Source organism: Emydura macquarii, unplaced genomic scaffold (genome assembly GCF_026122565.2).
Source record: "Emydura macquarii macquarii isolate MOO-44397 ecotype Brisbane River unplaced genomic scaffold, CSIRO-AGI_Emac_v2 contig_2205, whole genome shotgun sequence".
NCBI classification, from domain to species: domain Eukaryota; kingdom Metazoa; phylum Chordata; order Testudines; family Chelidae; genus Emydura; species Emydura macquarii.
The window spans coordinates 8155415-8174145 of NW_027132342.1; the positions used below are offsets into that span (position 1 = coordinate 8155415).

An 18731-nucleotide genomic window follows, 5' to 3' on the forward strand; every position below is an offset into this window, starting at 1 on the left:
TTTTTAAGGGGATTCTGACTCATGGTGTGTGAACTCTTGCGGATGGCAGTGATGCATTGGCCTGGATCAGTTCAGTGCAGGAAATAGCCCCTGCAGTGATTCCTCCCTCCCACCCCCATAATCGTGTTGTTTCATCATGGAAATGGGTTTGGGGCCTGCCCCCAGAACTGGTGGCTCCCTGACAGGGCCCAAGCATAATTTTTTCAGGCTCAGTACAAACTTGTAACACAGGCCCCCTCCCACACACATACCACAATCCCTCATCCCATACATACAATCTCATGAGCTATGAAATTTTTTTCCTTATGGTAATGGGGGTTGCAGCTTGGGCCAGGACCCACAGGGCCTCCAGGTCCTAGTAAAGTGTACCCTTCTCCCCCTCCCCCCATGTTGGGGCCCTGTTCCCTGGGATTTGTGGCAGGCTAGGGGTCTCTGCATGGATGACCTGTCCCTTGGCACTAATTCTAGCCCCCTCACCCAGCTCCCTTGCAGTGCAGCTCCATTGGAGTCATCACAACTGTCCCTGGGATATCAGAGCATGTGGGGGAGGCAACGGGAAGTCTCATCAGTAAAAGATGTCACAGTCTGGGGCTGTTTTATCTTTTCCTGACTAATTTTCCATGACCCCAGAAGTGGGATAATGTGTATTCTCTCCCTGGCCCTAAATACTCTTTCCCTCTGGCCAGCCTCATCTCCATTCCTCCTTCCCGTGGCTTGTGGACCTGGGGAGAGGCTTCTGTAGGTTTTGGAGTGGGGGGTGCGGTGCTGAGGGGACTCCCTTTCAAGCGACAATGGGGAGATTTGTGCACAGATCTAGGAACCCACTGTCTTCAGTGGGATGACTCGTGAGTAAGGACTTCAGGATCAGGAACTAAAATAGACATATTAGTCAGAGAAACAGGGAACAGGATATAACAGAAAGTTGTGTCATTTGGCTTGTTTACTCTTCGGATAGATCTTGTTCCGGTTTTATAATTTAATTTTATTTTAGGAGCATGAAGTCAGGCATGAGAGCCAGAGTAGATGGCTCCAGGTGGAAGGCAAGCTGAAAGCAGTGATTTTAGTAAGGAAAAGAGTGAGGTTGTTTAGGGTTTACGGATGCTGTTCCATGTGCAGAGGGTGCTGTGGAAAGAACATGAAGCTAATAAAGAAATGTAGAGTGTGCTAAGGAAGGGGGAGTTGGCAGAGGTAAAGAAGGAAGAGACAAGTGTTGACATGTGGATAGATACAGTGTGGTATGGAGCCCTGAAAGAGAACAGGAAATAGATCAGATGCATTATTCATAATTAATACAGTTATCTATGGAATGTTGATATTTTTTATTAAAGAAATTATTTGTGAATACAGATTTTCATCATTCCACCAAGTCCAAATCCATAGGTTCTCTCTCTCTCTCTTTCTCCTGTATTTTAAAAGAGACACATGCTGACTGTATTTTCTGTGAACAGTGAGCTTCTTAAAACTATATTACAATAATGTAGTTGTTTTGGTAACACGTTCTGTATCATAACTTATATGTATCTTAGTTTAAGGAAAAGATTGTGCACTAAATAAGTCTTCAGCAGGTCCCCAAAGGATCTTCTCCAAAGAGAACTCAGGATGAATAATATTCTAAGATAGGATGTTATTTAAGAACTTCAGTGTATAGAAGTTGTAATTACTTTTTAAAAGAATCAAATTTGTCACATCTTAACCTCCTGTGTGAGGAATTTGATATACCAGTGCCAGGAAGAACAATGTTATGTTCCTTTGAATCCTATTGCAGAAGTGGAAGCCAAACCAGCAGTCTTCTTAAGAAGCATTTCCCCGTACTTACAAAGGAAAAATGTCATTTGGATTGCTTCTAAAATTGGCAAAACATTGATTTTTTGGAAGGTTTGTTGTGAATTGCTAAGACATCCAGGATATGAGCTGACACTTTGTAAGGTGACTAAAGTAATGTCCTTCATATGTTGTTTAGATGAATGCTTTAATTTTGTTCCCTAGGCTATGCATATATTAACAAGAATCATTTTCTTGCATCTAGATTTCATTAATATAACAAAACATTTCTGTGCTCTCAGGAAAGTACAAACTATGGGAAGTAAGGGGTCAGAACTGTGCATTTGTATTACATTATTTGTTGTGAGTTACCTGCTGATCTTAGTTGGACTGTCTTTCAAGTGTCTGCTAAAGGCACCCAGAGAAACAGATCGATAACAAAAATACACAATATATTTTAAAGGTGCCAATCTAAACATATACATTAAATAATATATGCAGAGCTCAGATTAGGAGGTGGGACAAAAAGTACATCTTCCTAAAAACTTGTGGTTGATTTGCCTGCAAACAATTGCCTGAGTAACTTTACTCACATGAGTAGTCCTGTCAAAGTTATCAGGACTACTCATCTGAGTAAAGTTACCTACTCACTTAAGTGTTTGCAAGACCAGGCTCAGGATATGTCTTACCCAGTGTCTCACAGTCGAATGAAATAGTTATGAGACATAACCACATACTGCTCTCTTGTAAATTTGCACACCGTCTATTTATGTGAGGAGGACCTACCTTAATTTTGCAGGACAGATTCCTGCGTGGTTCATCGTGGGGCATTTGTGAGTTTGAAGTTCTTTTTCTTGCTTGCTGTAAGGCTTGGATCCTGTCAGTACCCACATGCTCATACTAGCAGTGCCCTTTAAGGTAACTGGAGTTGAGTCAATCCCACTGCAGGATCAGGTCCTAGGACTTTTAGGGGGTGCATTTATGCCAATGTAAAATTAGGAAGTCGAAACAAAGCATGCCTGAGCTGCAATGGAAAACCATGTAACATAACTGTTTTTAAAGAGAGAGAAAAGTAGGACAATGGAAATCAGTAATTTCTTTATCTGAGTGAGGCTGAGGTTGGAATCAGAAGTTTATTGTTTAAAACACCTTTCTTTTTTTAACAAGAACTAAAATTCATGAAAGATTGCTCACTGTGTATTTTAAGTAACAAATAGTACACTACTTGTGCTTTTTTAAAATGAGAAAGGAATCGCTTAGACTACTCACTTTTGTAGCCGTATGGACATGTAATGCATGGGACCATTAACTTTTTCTTTTTTTTTTTAAATAAAAGGCCTCCTCCCCACCCCCCAAGACTCAGTAATTTTCCACTAGTAAAACAACTGTTCAGTGTTTGCCATCTGCTGTCCTGGCAGGACCCAATGGAGCAGCAGTAGCAGCAAGTCAGGAACTGTAACATCATGCTGTGAATATTCATTCAACTTTCATTATCGCAGCTGGTGCTCATCTTTTACACTGACCCCAACTTCCTTTAGGTGATGACATTGGAAGGGTTTAGCAGCTAAGGAACAAGAGGGTGAAATCCAAACTTCCAGACAATCAGGGGAAGTTGATCACAATAGATAGCCATGTCCAGTATTTTTCCTCCTAAAAGGACTGTTTTCTATTCTCTCATTTCTCGTCATCATTTGTAAAGATTTAAAAATACTTTTGCCCAGAGTGGACTGCTCTGGAAAAGTACTGCTACTCCAGATCTACCAGCCTTCTATTTTGTATTTGCTTATTTCTGGGGTGAGAGCGCCTTTTTCTCCCTAAATATTTTTTTCCTGAAATTTTGTATCTACTCATCCAACCCTAGAGTGCCCTCATTCTCTGCTGAAAATCAGAGAGTGTACTTCACCGTTTCCAGTCGTCTCCAGAAACATACCCAGCTCAAAATGCATTGATTTTTGAGGCTTTTGTCATGTCAGGTGGACCAAATACCACATTTCTGAAAGCTGATTCACACTGCTGGACCCTTGTGTCCGGATTTAATTCAGTGGCTCTGCCCAGGCAGATCAACCTCTTGGACTGTAGGATCTCTGGGCCATGAACAGTATCTCGTAGTGCGCCTAGCACATTGCTCTTGCTACGGAAATAATAATGAGATATAAATAAACAAAACACAGGGACAGCTTAAATGGGGGCAATTAAATAAATCCTTTTAAATGAGCACTAATGTGTACATGACCCCAACGAAATTAAAGGGCTTGTAAGTTACCACAAAACTTGGTGCACTAAACCTAATGTACAGTGTGTGTGTGTAATGTGAATGTAAGTAAAGAACCACAATATTGACGTCTCCACCTTCCATTTTTGAGACCTCGCTACCTTGCTGAACTCCTAACTGCCCAAGGGAGAAGGCGGCTACTAAAAAGCTTTGATGGGGTTGCCCGAGTGGACAAGAAACGTGGGCCAGCTCCGCGGCGGGTGTAAATCAGCGGCGCTCTTGGGAAGCCAGGCTCTTTTGGCTGAGGATCTGGCACGTAGAGACTTGCCACTCACTCGCCGAGCGGGTGAGAGTGTGTGTCCGACAGGGGACACACGCCCACCCGCTGCCGGGGGCCGGCTCCGGACAGCGTCCCCGCCCCGCCCAGTACTGAGGGGACACTTTGTATCTAGCCCCGGCCGGTCACGCTGCAAGCTCTTTGCAAAGCGCGGCTGGCACGCATCCCACCAGCAGCGGGGACCGGGCCCACCGGCAGCCTGGACCTCACCCCGCAGCCGGGAAGGGGCAGGCCGGGGAAGGGCGGAGCGTGCATGGACAGCGGGGAGCAGCTGGCAGAGGAGGCGCAGCTGCCTGGGGACAAACAGAGCGGCCTTCAGGCCCCCCAGCCCCTGGAAGCCGCTCGCTCCCCTCCTCTGTCTGTCTGCCGGCGTCCCGAGCTCTCGCGAGAGCGGGCTGAGTAAACAGCCTTCAGAGGAGGTCCCGCCTGCTGCCCTCCCCCTGCTCCGCTGCCAGGCTCAGGCAAGGAGGAGGCGAGGCTCGCGCAGACACGGGCTGCTGCTGCTGCTGCTGCTGCAGCGCAGGCGGTGCGGGGACGCAGGAGCCGGGCGCAGGGAGGTGAGTGCGGCGGAGCGTCCAGGCAAAGCTCTGCCCCGGGAAGAGCCCCCCTCAGCCGAGCGTCTCTGTGCAGGAGGGGAAGGAGCCTCTCTCTTCTTCGGTGCAGAGAGAGGGAGAAATCCTGGCACCGGAGGCTGGAAATCTCTTCTCCTCCACCCCCCGCCTTCTCCCACCATGAGGCTGCAATAGCTGCCATGGCCATCCAGTCTCAGGGAGGATCATGTTGGCTGTGTGTGGCTGCTGGAGAGAGCCAGCAAGAGGAATAGAGTAAGACGGACAATTGCCTGTCTCCACGCCTTTACCCCCTGCCCCCCTTAGCCCTTGTGGCTGAGGCTGTGGGGCGCAGGTGGTCTGTCTGTCTGTCTGTGTGTCTGAAGAGGTGAGGATGTCTCTCTGGGATCTGTTGGGGTGCAGGGTCTCTTTCTCCAGGGAGAAGCTGTCAGGCGGTGTGAGGGATACATTGGGTGAGCTGAGATTTCTAAAAGGTGTCAAGTGAGATTTTAAAATCTCTTGCCCCATCAGCCACCGCAAAATGCACCCCCACCAGAGGGGAGAGAGGGTTCAGATTCTCAGGAAGGGGTTCTCCCATGTCCACATTTCAGTCTTCAACTCCGCAGGTCGGTTCTTCATCTTCTCTTCCCCTCAGCCCCAAAGCCTGGGCTAGATGGAGACTCCAGGGCTGCAGCTGAGGTGCTGCTTTTAAACTAGTGAGACTTACATACACAGCAGAACTCCTTTTTCAGCAGTGTGAGCAGCTTGAAAAACCTGCCTCTGAAATGAACCCAGATGGGCCAGACAGGCTCCTCAAAAAGCGGAAGGGTACACTTTAGGAGACAGGGGAGATCTGTGTTTCAGAGGTGCCTATTGCTGGGGAGGAGGCTTTTTAGGGTGGGCACAGGGAGCGATGAACCCAAATATGTAGCTGTCTCACAGGTATGAAACTCCCTCCAGCCGGAGATGAACTCAGATCTGTGACTAGATAAAGTACTATAAACAGAAAAGGTCAATAAATAGGCTCAGGTGTGTCTGGCAGATCCTGTGGGGTGTGGAGGCAATCGATTACACAGATTTCTGGTTTAGGGGTGTCCTGTCCTATTTTAGATATGTGCCAGATTACTCTCTTTAGGATCCACTATTTAAAAAAAGAGAATCTGGCTTAGTTGGCCAGTTCCAAAACCCATTGAAATCAAATGGAACCTTTCTCCTGACTTCAGTGGGTTTTGGATCAGGCCTGTAGGTTGGCAGCTCAGCTTTTTGCTTGGTTTATATTTTTAACTGAAAAACAGTGGCTGTGAAGGGGATAAAAGTCAAGTGCAGACAGGAGTAGGAGAGTCTTGTACATGCTGTAAATCTGATGCTTTTAAAAAAAACAAAACAAATCAGCCCTTGGATTAGAACAGTTTGTTTCAGACACACACCAAAAGTCACTTTCCATTGGCGTTATGTGCCAATATCTGTGTGATTAAAATCTCAAATGGAAATATATAAGCCTTTCGACAGGTTTAATCTCTGGGTGTATTTCTGTTTAGGAGTTAGACTGTGTGTCTGTCTGTCTGTCTTTAAGCACAGATACAATTTCTTCATTCTCAAATTGTTGGTGGGTTGTATTGAGTCCGATTATTTTCTTCATTTGTTCCTTACTAATGAGTCATCTTGTTTGTAAATTATTGGTGTGTTTTGTTTGTTTGGCTTTTTTTGTTTGTTTTAAATACCCAGTTTCAGTGTTGACTGCAGTTTTGCAAATTGCCTGGCTGTGGATAAATCTTGTTTTGAAGTATATATAACACTAGAAACATTGCTATGTTTTGCTGTGCATGCTCTATGATGTTTGCCTCAGAATATGCAGAAATCTTTAAATGTTTCATCCTCCTCACCCCAGAAGCTCAGTAGGTGAAATAGTATCAGTTTTGTTTTTAGTCAGAGCAATAACTGAAGTACTTAGAAATTGTACATTTTATCATCTTTCTTAGTGATGAATGTTGGCCAAAATATTTAAACATGAGAAGCATATTATTTTAGCATATATAATGGATATAGTTTTATCCTGTATTTTGTGCTATATGTGATTATGACTTCCTGACTTTAATTAAAATGTGTCTTGAATTAAGAAAAATCAGCTATATAATTCAGTGGGCTATGGTGTATGCTGCTTTTCATAGAGAGCTTTGGAATGGCAAGGGTTCACTTTAAATATGATTACTTGGTAGATTTAAAAACAAAGAACCCTAAAAGCAAACCTTGAATGGCATGTTTATTTCAGGGAAAAATTAATTAATATGAATGTAGTTGATATGGGAAGCAAATATTTATGACAGATAAGGTATTCTCATATTTCTTGTTTTGAGATCTGATCCAAAGAAAATTGAAGTTAATGGGAAAACTCCTATTGACTTTCAAAAGACTTTGGATCAGGTCCCTGTGCTGGAAGTATACAATGGAGATAATGTGATCCAAGCAGAGCATACAGTCTGGATCCATTGTAGGCCTGATTGTGCAACCCTTACACTGGTAATCACTGAGGCTTTGAACCTGTGCCCACTGGAGGTAATGTTGGACTGCAGTTGTGTGACTTCTCACACGAGTCAGGCATGGACCATCTAACTCAACAGTTTTTATCCAGCAGGGGGGATTGGGGCTGTTTGTTTGTTTGTTTTTAAATAGTCCCAAACTTTTTATTCTGTCCATATTTATTTTGCTAATGAATATGCTTTATTCCCTCTCAAATTTAGGGAAGTTATTTAAATGTGAAGCTGGTTGATAAACTTCTGAAATTGTATGCTGACAGATGTATAATAAGCCTGTAAATTATGATAGAGAATTACTTCTTTAAGTACAGTATTATGATGATTCATAAAGAGTAAGCTGTTATGATATGGTAAATTGTTTGGTTTTATTCCCCCAGAAGAGGCTTTGTGTATCTTAGGGTAATGATAATTGACATAAATCAAACATACTATTGTACACAAAATCACTTAATCGTCTCTCATTTCCTACTCTTTTTAATGTACAGCTACATTTAGAACAGACCTGCCATCAACAGTAATTGCATTACAGTAGTATAAAAATATGAGGTTGGTAAATAACTGACTGAAGTTTAATTCTTTTAAGATGCACTGTGGCAGGCTTTTTTAAAGGACTGGATAACTGCATCACGATCAATACCATCTTAGCTATGCAAACTAAAATAACAGTGAGGGTAATCAGATCTCATGGTTCAGAGCATAAGCTGAAGGTCCGGGAAGAATCCGTTCCAACTCCTGTATGCACTTGACAAGGTGCATATTTGAGGAGAGGGGGGTTCAACTTCCTTTGAAGCACTGGATGCTGGAGATTACACGATAGATTAGATTTGATCTGGTTTGGCAAATACCATGACTTTATAGCTTTAAAGAGTAATTTTCGGCAGTCCCAGTGCTCCTATACCTGCACTTTTCTCCAAGAATAACAGTAAAAACAAAAGGGTAGATGAATAAACTGAGCAGTGAGTGTACCTCTTACGAATATTTTGATCAATTCAGGAAGCATTAAAATTAATGATTGTGGCATTTAATGTTGTGTTTTATGCATGAAATTGGATCATTCCCTACCAAACCTTGTTTTCAAACATCTGAAACTGCCCCATTAGAGTGATGCGGTCATACAATAAAATGTTTGCTTGACAACTTTTTCTGAGCCGTTGCAGTGGAATGATGCTTAAGCTAATAAAGATACTGCTTAATTTGGGGGGAAATATATCCTCCTTGTAAATTCAAACCACAGAGTTTCAAATCTAATAAATAAACTATTATAGGAAAAAATAGATTAAAAAAAAAAATCTTAAACTCCGTGTTTCAAATGATTACAGTGAAACAGCTTTATATGAGCATTCAAGGGAGCAGCAAATATCAGTTGCTAAAAGGAGAAGGCCTTCTAACAAAGGTGGAGGAGAAGTGTATTCAGTGCTTAATTTGTAATGAGAGAGATGCCAAGGCTCAAGCCATTTTTTTAAATTTTCATAACTAACACGGCAAGCCCAGAGGTGCTGAGGTTATGTACTGCCAAGCCTGGAAGTGCCGGGGCTCAGCCCTGGCACAAATTAAGCACGGAGTGAACTTAGATGGGGGCAGATTCACTCCTGTTGTTGCAAATTGTAGCACATGCCCACATCCCCCTTAGAGGCAGCTGCACCAGAGGGGTGAGGAAAGAAGTTTCACCCAATGGGATGCTCAGGCTTTAAATTCCATGTGGGGTTCCTTAGTAACCCAGCAGATGGAGGCTGTCCAGGAGATGTGCTGAATCTCTGGCGGACCCCAAGCTAATTCTGGGCCCCTAGCAGAAGGGAAGGGATTGCAGATGGAACCCTTTGCTTCTGCATCCCTATTCTGAGTGGGCTTTCTGCAGCCAGGGGTCCAAAGCCTGGGTTCTGCTGGTACAACTCATGGAGTACAGTGAGCCCTGTGATTTTTGAGGGACTGCTTAATAAAGCTGATCTGTCCCGCAGGTTTCACGCTTTGGTGTGTGTTATCTGGGGTCTCTGTGATCTGAATTAACATCTGATTTTCAGAAAAGGAGCGGAGCTGAACTGAATGTTGTTGCTAAAGGTCTGAGTCAATCACCAGATAACACTACTCTAGTACTACTGCTGCTGAGCACTTTCACCCTCAACCCGCGTTACCACCACTAATTCACCAAGCCTTACCCACCATCCTGTGGTGGGCAAGTGCTTACACTGCCGTGAAAGAGCCCACCTACTGCCACAGTTCCTTTTGCCTATCTGAGTCCACGGAAAGGTTACAGAGGGGAGGTGCATTCCACAAGCTGGCCACGTACTGCATACATGGCCACACGGCTTCCCTACCATTTCCCAAAGTTGACTCTGGGACCCCACCTCCCTGGTTGCCATGGATGGCATTTAGGCGCTCGGGGATGATGTCAGGGGCAGGCACAAGTAAGCCTATTCTCTCTTACCAAGTGATTCTTGGCTGAGTCAGCCGAGACATTCCTTAAAGGGAGTTGCATAACCAGAACTGAACTCTCCCCCAAAGGAAGGAAGACAGGAGAAACCGTCAGGTTTAAGAATTCTTCCCCATGCACTCTCTCTCCAAGGCAATCTGGGAGGGTATTGGAAGGAGGACATGCCCCAGACACAGTAGCAAAATAGAAGTGGTGGATCCCAAGTCGAAACAGGGTCAAGAACCCCTCTGACTCTGAGGTTTATATGACGGGGGTTGGATAAAGAGACCAACCTCACAAAGTAACATTTTCTTAAAAATAAACAGTTGTGGAACCAAGTCCCAGCCTGTCCCACTCACTGGAGCCTAATAAGGCAGTTACTGCAACCTGAGCCAAAGTCAGTTTAATGGTGAAAGAGTTGTCTGTTCCACCTAAAAATGTAATCACAGTCATTTTAGCATGCAGTGTGGTAGTAACAGACTGCTTTTAGTCATAGCTCTTTGGATAAAATTAAACCAACTGTACGTTCAGAGGTGGTCGCCATTTCTCAAGGCAAAGGCCAACGTTGCACTGCTGGGCTCTACAACTTGTGCTTTGTGTTATGTAGAGCTTAGCAAAGCAGGAGAGGAGAATAAGCTAATGCAGTTAAAAGGCGGTGATTTAGTGTAACGTACAAACATTGCTGCAACTATGGCTGATAAAAAAAAAAGTCAGAACGAATTCTGTGTGTGTGTGTGTGTGGTAGTCCTGCCCTGAAAATGTAATTTACTAAGCACAGAAATCTTGCAGCTAAAAGTTAGGGATTTTTAAAAGACGAAAATGAACTTTTCTGCTAGCAATCATACAGCAGTTAAAGTGTTTGCTGTTATTAAAGACATGTAATGGCTAACTGTTGACACAAGTTCCCTTTTAGTGGAATTGTGTCTCTTGGTTTGCAGATGTTTGTATATCAAATACATTATGAAGGAATTATTTCCTAAGGTGTTTTTTATCTCAGGACATACATAGTTGCATGTCCTAGAAAGCTGTGTGTGTACAGCTGCGTTTACACAGTTAAGAGATGTTAACAGAGGAAGGGAAGAAGGAATTTTCATCACTATCTTCACCCTTTTGAAACATGCTGCACATACACGTTTATCACTAGGTTTTCTTTGCACTTCATTGCCCAGATGTGGTAAAACATTCTGATTGAACAGCTGGCATGGGGTTCCTCGTGACTGACCTGCCATATTTCACTTCTGTAAATCAAAAGTTTTCTTGTATCTGAAGAAACTTTCTCCTGGCTAAATTAAGCTTCCCCTTTGCTATTTAAAATACTGTAATTTGTTTCTCTCACTATTTGGAATTCTTCACAGTATGGTTCTTGGTTTCTACTAAAACTTTATAAAAAAAAGCCTGAGAGAGCCTGCTTTAAAATGTGTGTGTGGTAGGGGGAAGGAAATCTTTCATACATTCAGGTATACTAAAACATTAAAAATAGCAAACGGTCTTTGTTTAGAACTAGTTTTAAACGTCCCTTAAGTTAAAGTCTTGTGATCTTTCCTGCTCTAATCAATAGGCATGATTGCCTCCTGGAAATGAAGAACAATTGTAAATTCATTATTTGTATAATAATCAGTAAGTCTTAATAGTATGTGATCTCACTAGGACCTTTGCTCTCAAAACTTTTGTGAGCAATGGGGAAAGACTGGCATTTTTCCATGCAAACTTGTTATAAGCTATTTTGATTAGTGAAATTCTGTTGTAAATCGTTAATTTTGTGTGGTGTTCCCCCTCTCCTCCCTCAGAAGACATTCAGGTGCGTCACTTGATGGGAAAGGAGACTTCATTTAGAATATAAGAATAGTAATTTACACTTCTGTAACACTTCGTATGTGAGCATCTCAACTCACTCAACAGATACAGCTATATAGAAAGTTTGCAAGTTGTGAGCCAGTTTCTCAGCTGTAGGGTGGTTTTGAAAACAACCCAACATGTGTCTTCCCTCAGTACAAACAGTTCCAAACACCATCAACAGTGTCTTGGTAGGTTATTATACTTCGAATAATTAAGAAAAGTATCAGGGCAAACTTGAAGTAAAACAGTGATACTAAGATAACTATTTTTATTAATCTCCTTGGACAGAGACCATCATGAAGTGTTTGTATAATTCCTAGTGGACATTTCTGCAAATACATTTGAATTAATAATTAAAAGTTTAGGGAGACTTTGACAGGAAGAAGTAAAACATGAATATACAGTAGCTCTGACATTAGAGTAGTCCCTGCTTAGAAGAAACATACAGTATTGCAGTTAAATGCAACTCATTTCTTGAATTCTCCATCTGAACCTCTACATTAAAGCTGTCATTAAGGTAGAATTACACAAAACTTGACTATGTTAGCCACCAGTTAAGGCTAAGGAGAGATTGGCTTCAACAAATGTAGAAATGTTGCATCTCCTGCAGTACTCTTCAGTAAAAGGATTTTTAAAGTGCTGTGTGAAGATATCAAAAGATTGTTACAAACAGTGTCTCTTTTCTTGACATATAACATTTAAGTCTGGTCAATATCTCGTCTACATTTTTTAAATCCTAGCACTCCTACCGGTATAGACAGAACATGTGCCTTAATAGCAATGTTTGAAAAAAAATGCATTGTGGTTAGAACTGGTTGAATTTCTTTTGTTTAAAACTTCTTTTAAAGACAAACAACTTTTTTTTTTTTTTTAAATGAAAACTTTTGCAGTTTTTTTATTGGAGTGGGGAGAGGAACCCTCTCATGCAACCCCCCAAAATTGTCAGGGTTTATTTTATTCTTTTCATAGGGGCAGGAGATAGGATCTTGGCTTCTCCTCTGTTTTTCTCCCCGTTCTCCCATTTCTCTTATTTTCTTTTTGTCACTGAAAAAAAGACAGAGGAAAAGAATGCTTTCAGTATTCAGGGGGTCTTTTTTTGTTGTTGACAAAAATCAATGATGTTGGAAAACTTTTATACAAATTCTTTGAAAAGTAGCCAGTAGGTGCTACAAAAAGCACTTCTTTTTTTTTTTTTTTTTAAATTAGCTTTGATTATGGTTAATTATGCACATTATGGAGCCTGATCTTGCATTCTTGCACAGGAAGGAGCACACTGAAGTTACCTGGAGCTCCAGGTATGTAAGGAGTGCAGGACTGGGCAAAGATTCCAAGTGATGTGGCTAATTCAGTGATGCTAAGTGCAAAGTAACGTACATTAGAAAAAATAATCCTGACTATACATACAAAATGATAGTGTCTAAATTAGCTGTAATCACTCAAGAAGGAGATCTTGGAATCATCATGGATAGTTTTTGGAAAACATACATCTGCTCAATATGCAGTGGCAGTCAAAAAAGCGAACAGAATATTAGGAACCATTAGGAAAGGGATAGTGGCATTATGATATTTTCTGTTTTATTAGCTATATAAATCCATGGTACACCCACACCTTAAATACTGCATGAAGTTCTGGACACCTCATCTCAAATAGCAAATATTAGAATTGGAAAAGGTACAGAGAAAGACAACAAAAATGATTAAGGTATGGATCAGCTTCCATACTAGTTCAGAATAAAAAGACTGGGACTGTTCATCTTAGAAAAGAGATGACTAAGGAGGCCTATGACCGAGGTCTATAAAATCAAGACTGCTATGGAGAAGATGAATAGGAAAGTGTTATTTACTTCTTTACATAACACAAAAACCAGCAATCAACCAGTGAAATGAATAGGCATCAGATTGAAAATAAACAAAAGGAAGTACTTCTTCATACAATGCAGGCAGCCTGTGAAACTCATTGCCAGAGGAAGTTGTGAAGACTGAAAGTATAAACTGGCTTCAAAAAAGAATTATTAAGGAGAATAGGTCCACCAGTGGCTATTAGCATGCAAATCCATTCTGTGGACATCCCAAAACCTCCAATTGCCAGAAGCTGGAACTGGATGATGGGATGGATCACTCAAAACTGCCCTGTTCTTTTCATTCTCTCTGAAGCATCTAGCACTGCCCACTGTCAGAAGACAGGATACTGGGCTAGATTGGCCATTGGTCTGACCCAGTGTGGCCGTTCTTATGTTCTTATGTAATAACTACTGTATAGGAAAACAAAATTAATGGGATTAAAACTGCAAAAACTGGTGTGAAAATATATACAGAAGAATGGAGCTGTCCAATATAGGATTATGATATGTTCACAGACTAATCAATCTGAGCTCTAAACCCTTTGCACATGAATCTCTCATAATTTACGTGGGAACTTTACACATGGGGTGAAATTCAAAACCTAATTAAATTAATGGCAGAACTGCCACTAACTTCAACAGGGACAGGATTTCACCCATGGTCTTCTTTCTCCCAAGACCTGTTACTACTCCTGTTAAGCTGCTCAGATGTCACTGTGAGGAGTGTGGTTATAAATAGTATGTCTGGATTTATTATTTTGTACTATGGGATCAAGCCCAATTGTGTTAGGTGCTGTTAAAACTCATTCAGAGACACTACCTCTACCCTGAGAACTTACAGTCCAAGGCCCCCTGTCTTGCAAACACTCTTTTAACTTTTAAGCATATGATTAAGGCCATGTCTACACTAACACTTACGTCGGCAAAACCTTTGTCGCTCAGAGGTGTGGGGAAAAAACACACTCCTGAGCAGCGTAAGTTTTGCCGGCATAAGTGCTCGGGAGCATAGCTATCGCTGCTCATTCATGGTTTTATTATGTCAACGGGAGAGCTCTCTTATGCTGGCATAACGTGGCTATCTGCGTGCTCTTACAGTAGCACAGCTCTGTTGTACAGCTGTGCCGCTGTAAGCTTGTGAGTGTAGACATGGCCTTAGTCTCATTGGGAATTAGTAATATAATACACACTTGGCTTCATTATATAGACATATTTTATTTTAACATATTTCCTCTTTATTTCAGGATGACCTGTTAGATTTGGTGAATTTGGAAGTTTATTACACTCCCAATGGCCCTATTCACATCATTAAAGTTAATGTGTATTTACATAAGTCTTTTCAGGGTATGGGCCTCAAGATGACTGCAGAGGAAGAGAGTGGGGTGCAATCAAATATATTCACACATTTTCAATTTTAAAAATAATGAAGTGCCGTTTATCCCCACATGACGCTATAGCTATTGTTGACTGGCTGACTGAAAGGATTTTATAAATTTTGGAGAAAAAGAAATAGAATACATAATTAGCCGGACACAGTAATTTAAAAAATATTATTTTGAATTTATATAAAAAATTAAAAATCTAAATTATTTTTCATGATTTTATACTGTTTACTTTTATCAGCTGTGGCAATGAAAGTACAATAGCCAGTTTCACTTTTGTTTGCAGGTTCTAGTATGTTTCACTTTCTAGTTCTTAAGCACTAGAAAAATGTTGCAGCTTTTGGATGGTAAACATTGCAAGGGAAGAGTTGTTTGCTTTTTTTAAAAAAAAAACTGTTTTTGGAACTCTTTCTCTCTTTTTCAAAAATTTCCTGGAATCCTTTCTATTAAATTCTGGGTCAAATTTGACTTGACAAAGTGTCCTTTCTACACCCTTATGAGTGTATTTGTCTGGCCATGTCAGAAGAAAGACAGGAGGCAAAGGATGTGGTTGAGTGAGGCTGCAACTTTATTCACTTAAAACATCTGGGAATACACATCAATAAATCGTACAGTGCAGGTCATCGTTATTTCCTCAATCGTTTCCACCTGTGCGGGAGGGCTGCTGTCAGGCCTACCCCTTCCCAGCCTGGTCCCAGCCAACCTGTTGCTGGTACATAAGAACGGCCATACTGGGTCAGACCAATGGTCCATCTAACGCAGTGCCTTCCCCTCCTATGAGAGAGAGAGCCACTGGAAAGGGAGGAGGCTTTGGCTTGCAGCTATACCAGATGTTAGGAGCCCTGAACCCCCTCTTCCCCAGCTTCCTTAAGGGATGATTTCCTCTAAAACAGCTTCCAATCAATTTTTTCAATAACCATATCCCTTCTGTAAAAAGTACCTGCACTGGACACCTGCCGCATTTTTTAGTTACTTACTTGCGACACTTTACCTAACTTTCCTGCCTGCCCCACCTGGTTCCTGCCCCTTTTCTTCCAGCCAGCTGGATAAGGGACCACTGCACACAGCTGGGGTGAGGATTTTCCTTTAGTCTAAGAAGCATAATGTTGTCTTGTCTCCATAACCTAATTGCTTTTTTAGTCATAGACTTCTAAAATGTCATCTTTAAAAAGAGCTGCTGGACAATGACAAAGTACTGAACCATAATGCATAGTGTTTAGAATATACTAAATGAGAGGCATATAAGAATGCATCTATATCTGCCTTGTCTGCAATTGAAGTGTGCCTGGTGAGATTCTGCAATGACTGAGGAAAATCTAAGTGGTTTTTTCCCCCCTTGCCCTTTGCTGCCAAGGCAGAGCTGGGTTTAACTGCAGAAAGGTTGGTTAGGAACACTCCTTCTAATGGTAAAGTAAATCATTTCCAGATATTGCAAACTAATAAACCACATTCAGTGCAGTACAGATTAAATTCCGTATTTGTCTTGGATGGAAGGGCAGACTTCTGTCTGGAACTATTGAATTTGTACTTTGGGTGCAGCTTCCTTGTATTCAAGGGTGGTGATCATCTTGTCAACAAAGCATCTGATTTACAAGATGAAGTCACTTACAATAAGTAGACTCCCCATATACATATGGAGTGTTATGTTGCACATGATCAATTAACTTCTGCACCTGCCTGTGCTTTTTCTCGGGTTGTCTACCTACTAAAAAAGATTATGAATGTACTTGTGTTTGACTGGGGGAGGGGAGGGGAAGCGGCTAGGTGAATCTGATTTTTCTCAAACTCTTATTAAATGATGCAAAACGTAGCTAGCCAATGTTATTTAAAGAGGAAACTGCATTGGTTACATTCTAATGCTTTTCAGGTAACTAAATGAGCACTTACAAAAGAAGCAGAAGAAAATGTTTTAAAAACACTTCAAAAAACAACACAAAAACCTGTTACTGTTTTTAATAGCTCCCAAAGTCCGGGGTGGCTCAGGTTTGTTGCTCAAAGAAAACTGCTGCTTCCCAGAAAAAAAGTCTGATCTGTTGATGTAGGGCTCAATCCTGCTCACATTCAAATCTCTAGCAAAATTCTAATTGACTTCAGTGGGAACAAGATTGGAACAAGAGCTTTTTGACAAAGAAAATAATAATCTGTATTTTGAATGCATGTTACTTTTGAAAGGCGATATACAAAGGAATCAAATGACCTTTTTTGTTTGTGTATGAAATATAAAGAGAGCGTGAAAGGAACATTTTTTTAAAATTACATTTTCTGTCTTTTTTAATATTAGAAATACAGTTCTTATTTTCAAATTTCATAACCATAATTAGTTAATTCATCTAATTTAGGAGCAGTTTATTAAGCACTCAAAATTCAAAAGGACTGAAATTTTCCTCATAGGATAATCATTCTCTGCTCCCCTCAGTAAATCTCTATCTTCTTAACAAAGCCAACTGCAGTAAGATTAATCATGCTGATAAACTTTTGTCATTTCAGAGAGAGAACGTTCATGTTAGAGTTTAATGCCAATGATCAAGTTCCACCAGCATTGATCTGAATTGTACTTGTAGTACTCACAATTTAGTTGAATTTCTAGCAAACTAAAATCAAAGGTTCTTTTCAGTCAGTGGGAAAGGAAGAGATATAGTCTGGTTTATAACATGACCTATACATTCAGGTTCTGAATCTGATGCCATCTGGTTCCCCTTAAAATTACCAACATCCTAACCTGAAGTACAAGATAAAAATAGTAATTTAACTGTTTGATGCTAGTTTGGATTAGAAATTTTCCAAGAAAAAAGCCAGTGAAGGCAAGGCCATTATGAAGTTCTAGTTGTTCTGTGTAGTGTACATGGACTGCATTGCTGCTGCCCAGACAAGTTTTTTGAACGCTGTTTCTTTTTTCCAGTGATATTTCAGTTAAGATCAATCAGTTGGCATCACCTTGATAAAATATCAGTGCAGGTGCAAACAACATCTTGTTAATTCAGTGACTTTACATAGTTCATGATGTAGTTGGAATGTTCTTAACTGTCTCTGGAAGAGCATCAGAATCTGCTTCGTAATAGCAGCTGCTAAAACCTCTGAACCCAAGAGACACTAGTGATATAAGCAGATGGAACTCCTCTGGAGTTAATGCACTCATGAAGAATCGGGCTCAGTCTTTATTTAAACTGTTGATATTTTTTTGTTGGGTCTCCTCTTATTTAACACTGAATAGAGCTTTTTTCCTATCTCTTAGGGTTTTTAGTGCTAAATTATATGAGCAACCCTATATACTTAGTTTTGTTTCTTTTTCCTTAAGTGCACAATCTTCACTTTTGAAACATGTTTCATTATGAGAACATGTGGATGTCTTGCCAGAGAAATAAGTTGCCTCTCCCAAATGCTCAAATATTGACCTTATTTCAATTCTTAGTTGTGAGCAGCTGATGAAATTTGGGATTACAAAGATTCATTTTCTCAACCCTTCCTTCACTGAGTCTGTAGTTTTGACACATTTTGCTTGTTGGTGGTTGTTGTTTTTTTTTTTTAAGATCTTCAAATAAAACTTTTATTTTCTTCTTACCAAGATTTAAAATAGGCTCTCTGTGTTGTAAGTGTAAAGACTAGGATAAAATATGGCCATGTGACTGGGGAGAGCAGCTTGGCTGAAATGTCATGGCACTGTATACAAAACATTAATACATGGAAAGAAAACTAGAGCTTGGGTCTTGAATGCTGGACTCACACCATGATTTTGGGTAATTCACTTAATTTTGCTGTATCTGTTTCCCTGTCCATTAAATGAAAATAGAGATGTTTATCGTCCAATGTGAAATGCTTTGATCTCTCCAGATGGCAAGCACTATATATGTGCCAAGTATTTTTTTTTTTTTTTTTTTT

The 18731-nt window shown here is 40.9% G+C and overlaps 1 protein-coding gene across 2 annotated transcripts in view; it reads left to right on the plus strand.

Moving 5' to 3' along the window:
- The window catches only part of STK38L (serine/threonine kinase 38 like), a 63594-nt gene that overhangs the window by 3795 nt on the left and 41068 nt on the right, over positions 1-18731 (plus strand). The window contains exon 1 of one of the 2 annotated variants that reach the window (XM_067559284.1): positions 4776-4867. The exons of the other annotated variant lie outside the window; for it this stretch is intronic. The gene's annotated coding sequence lies outside the window, so the exon portion shown is untranslated. Of the gene's footprint in view, positions 1-4775; positions 4868-18731 lie in introns of those variants that run through there. 2 annotated transcript variants of the gene reach the window in all.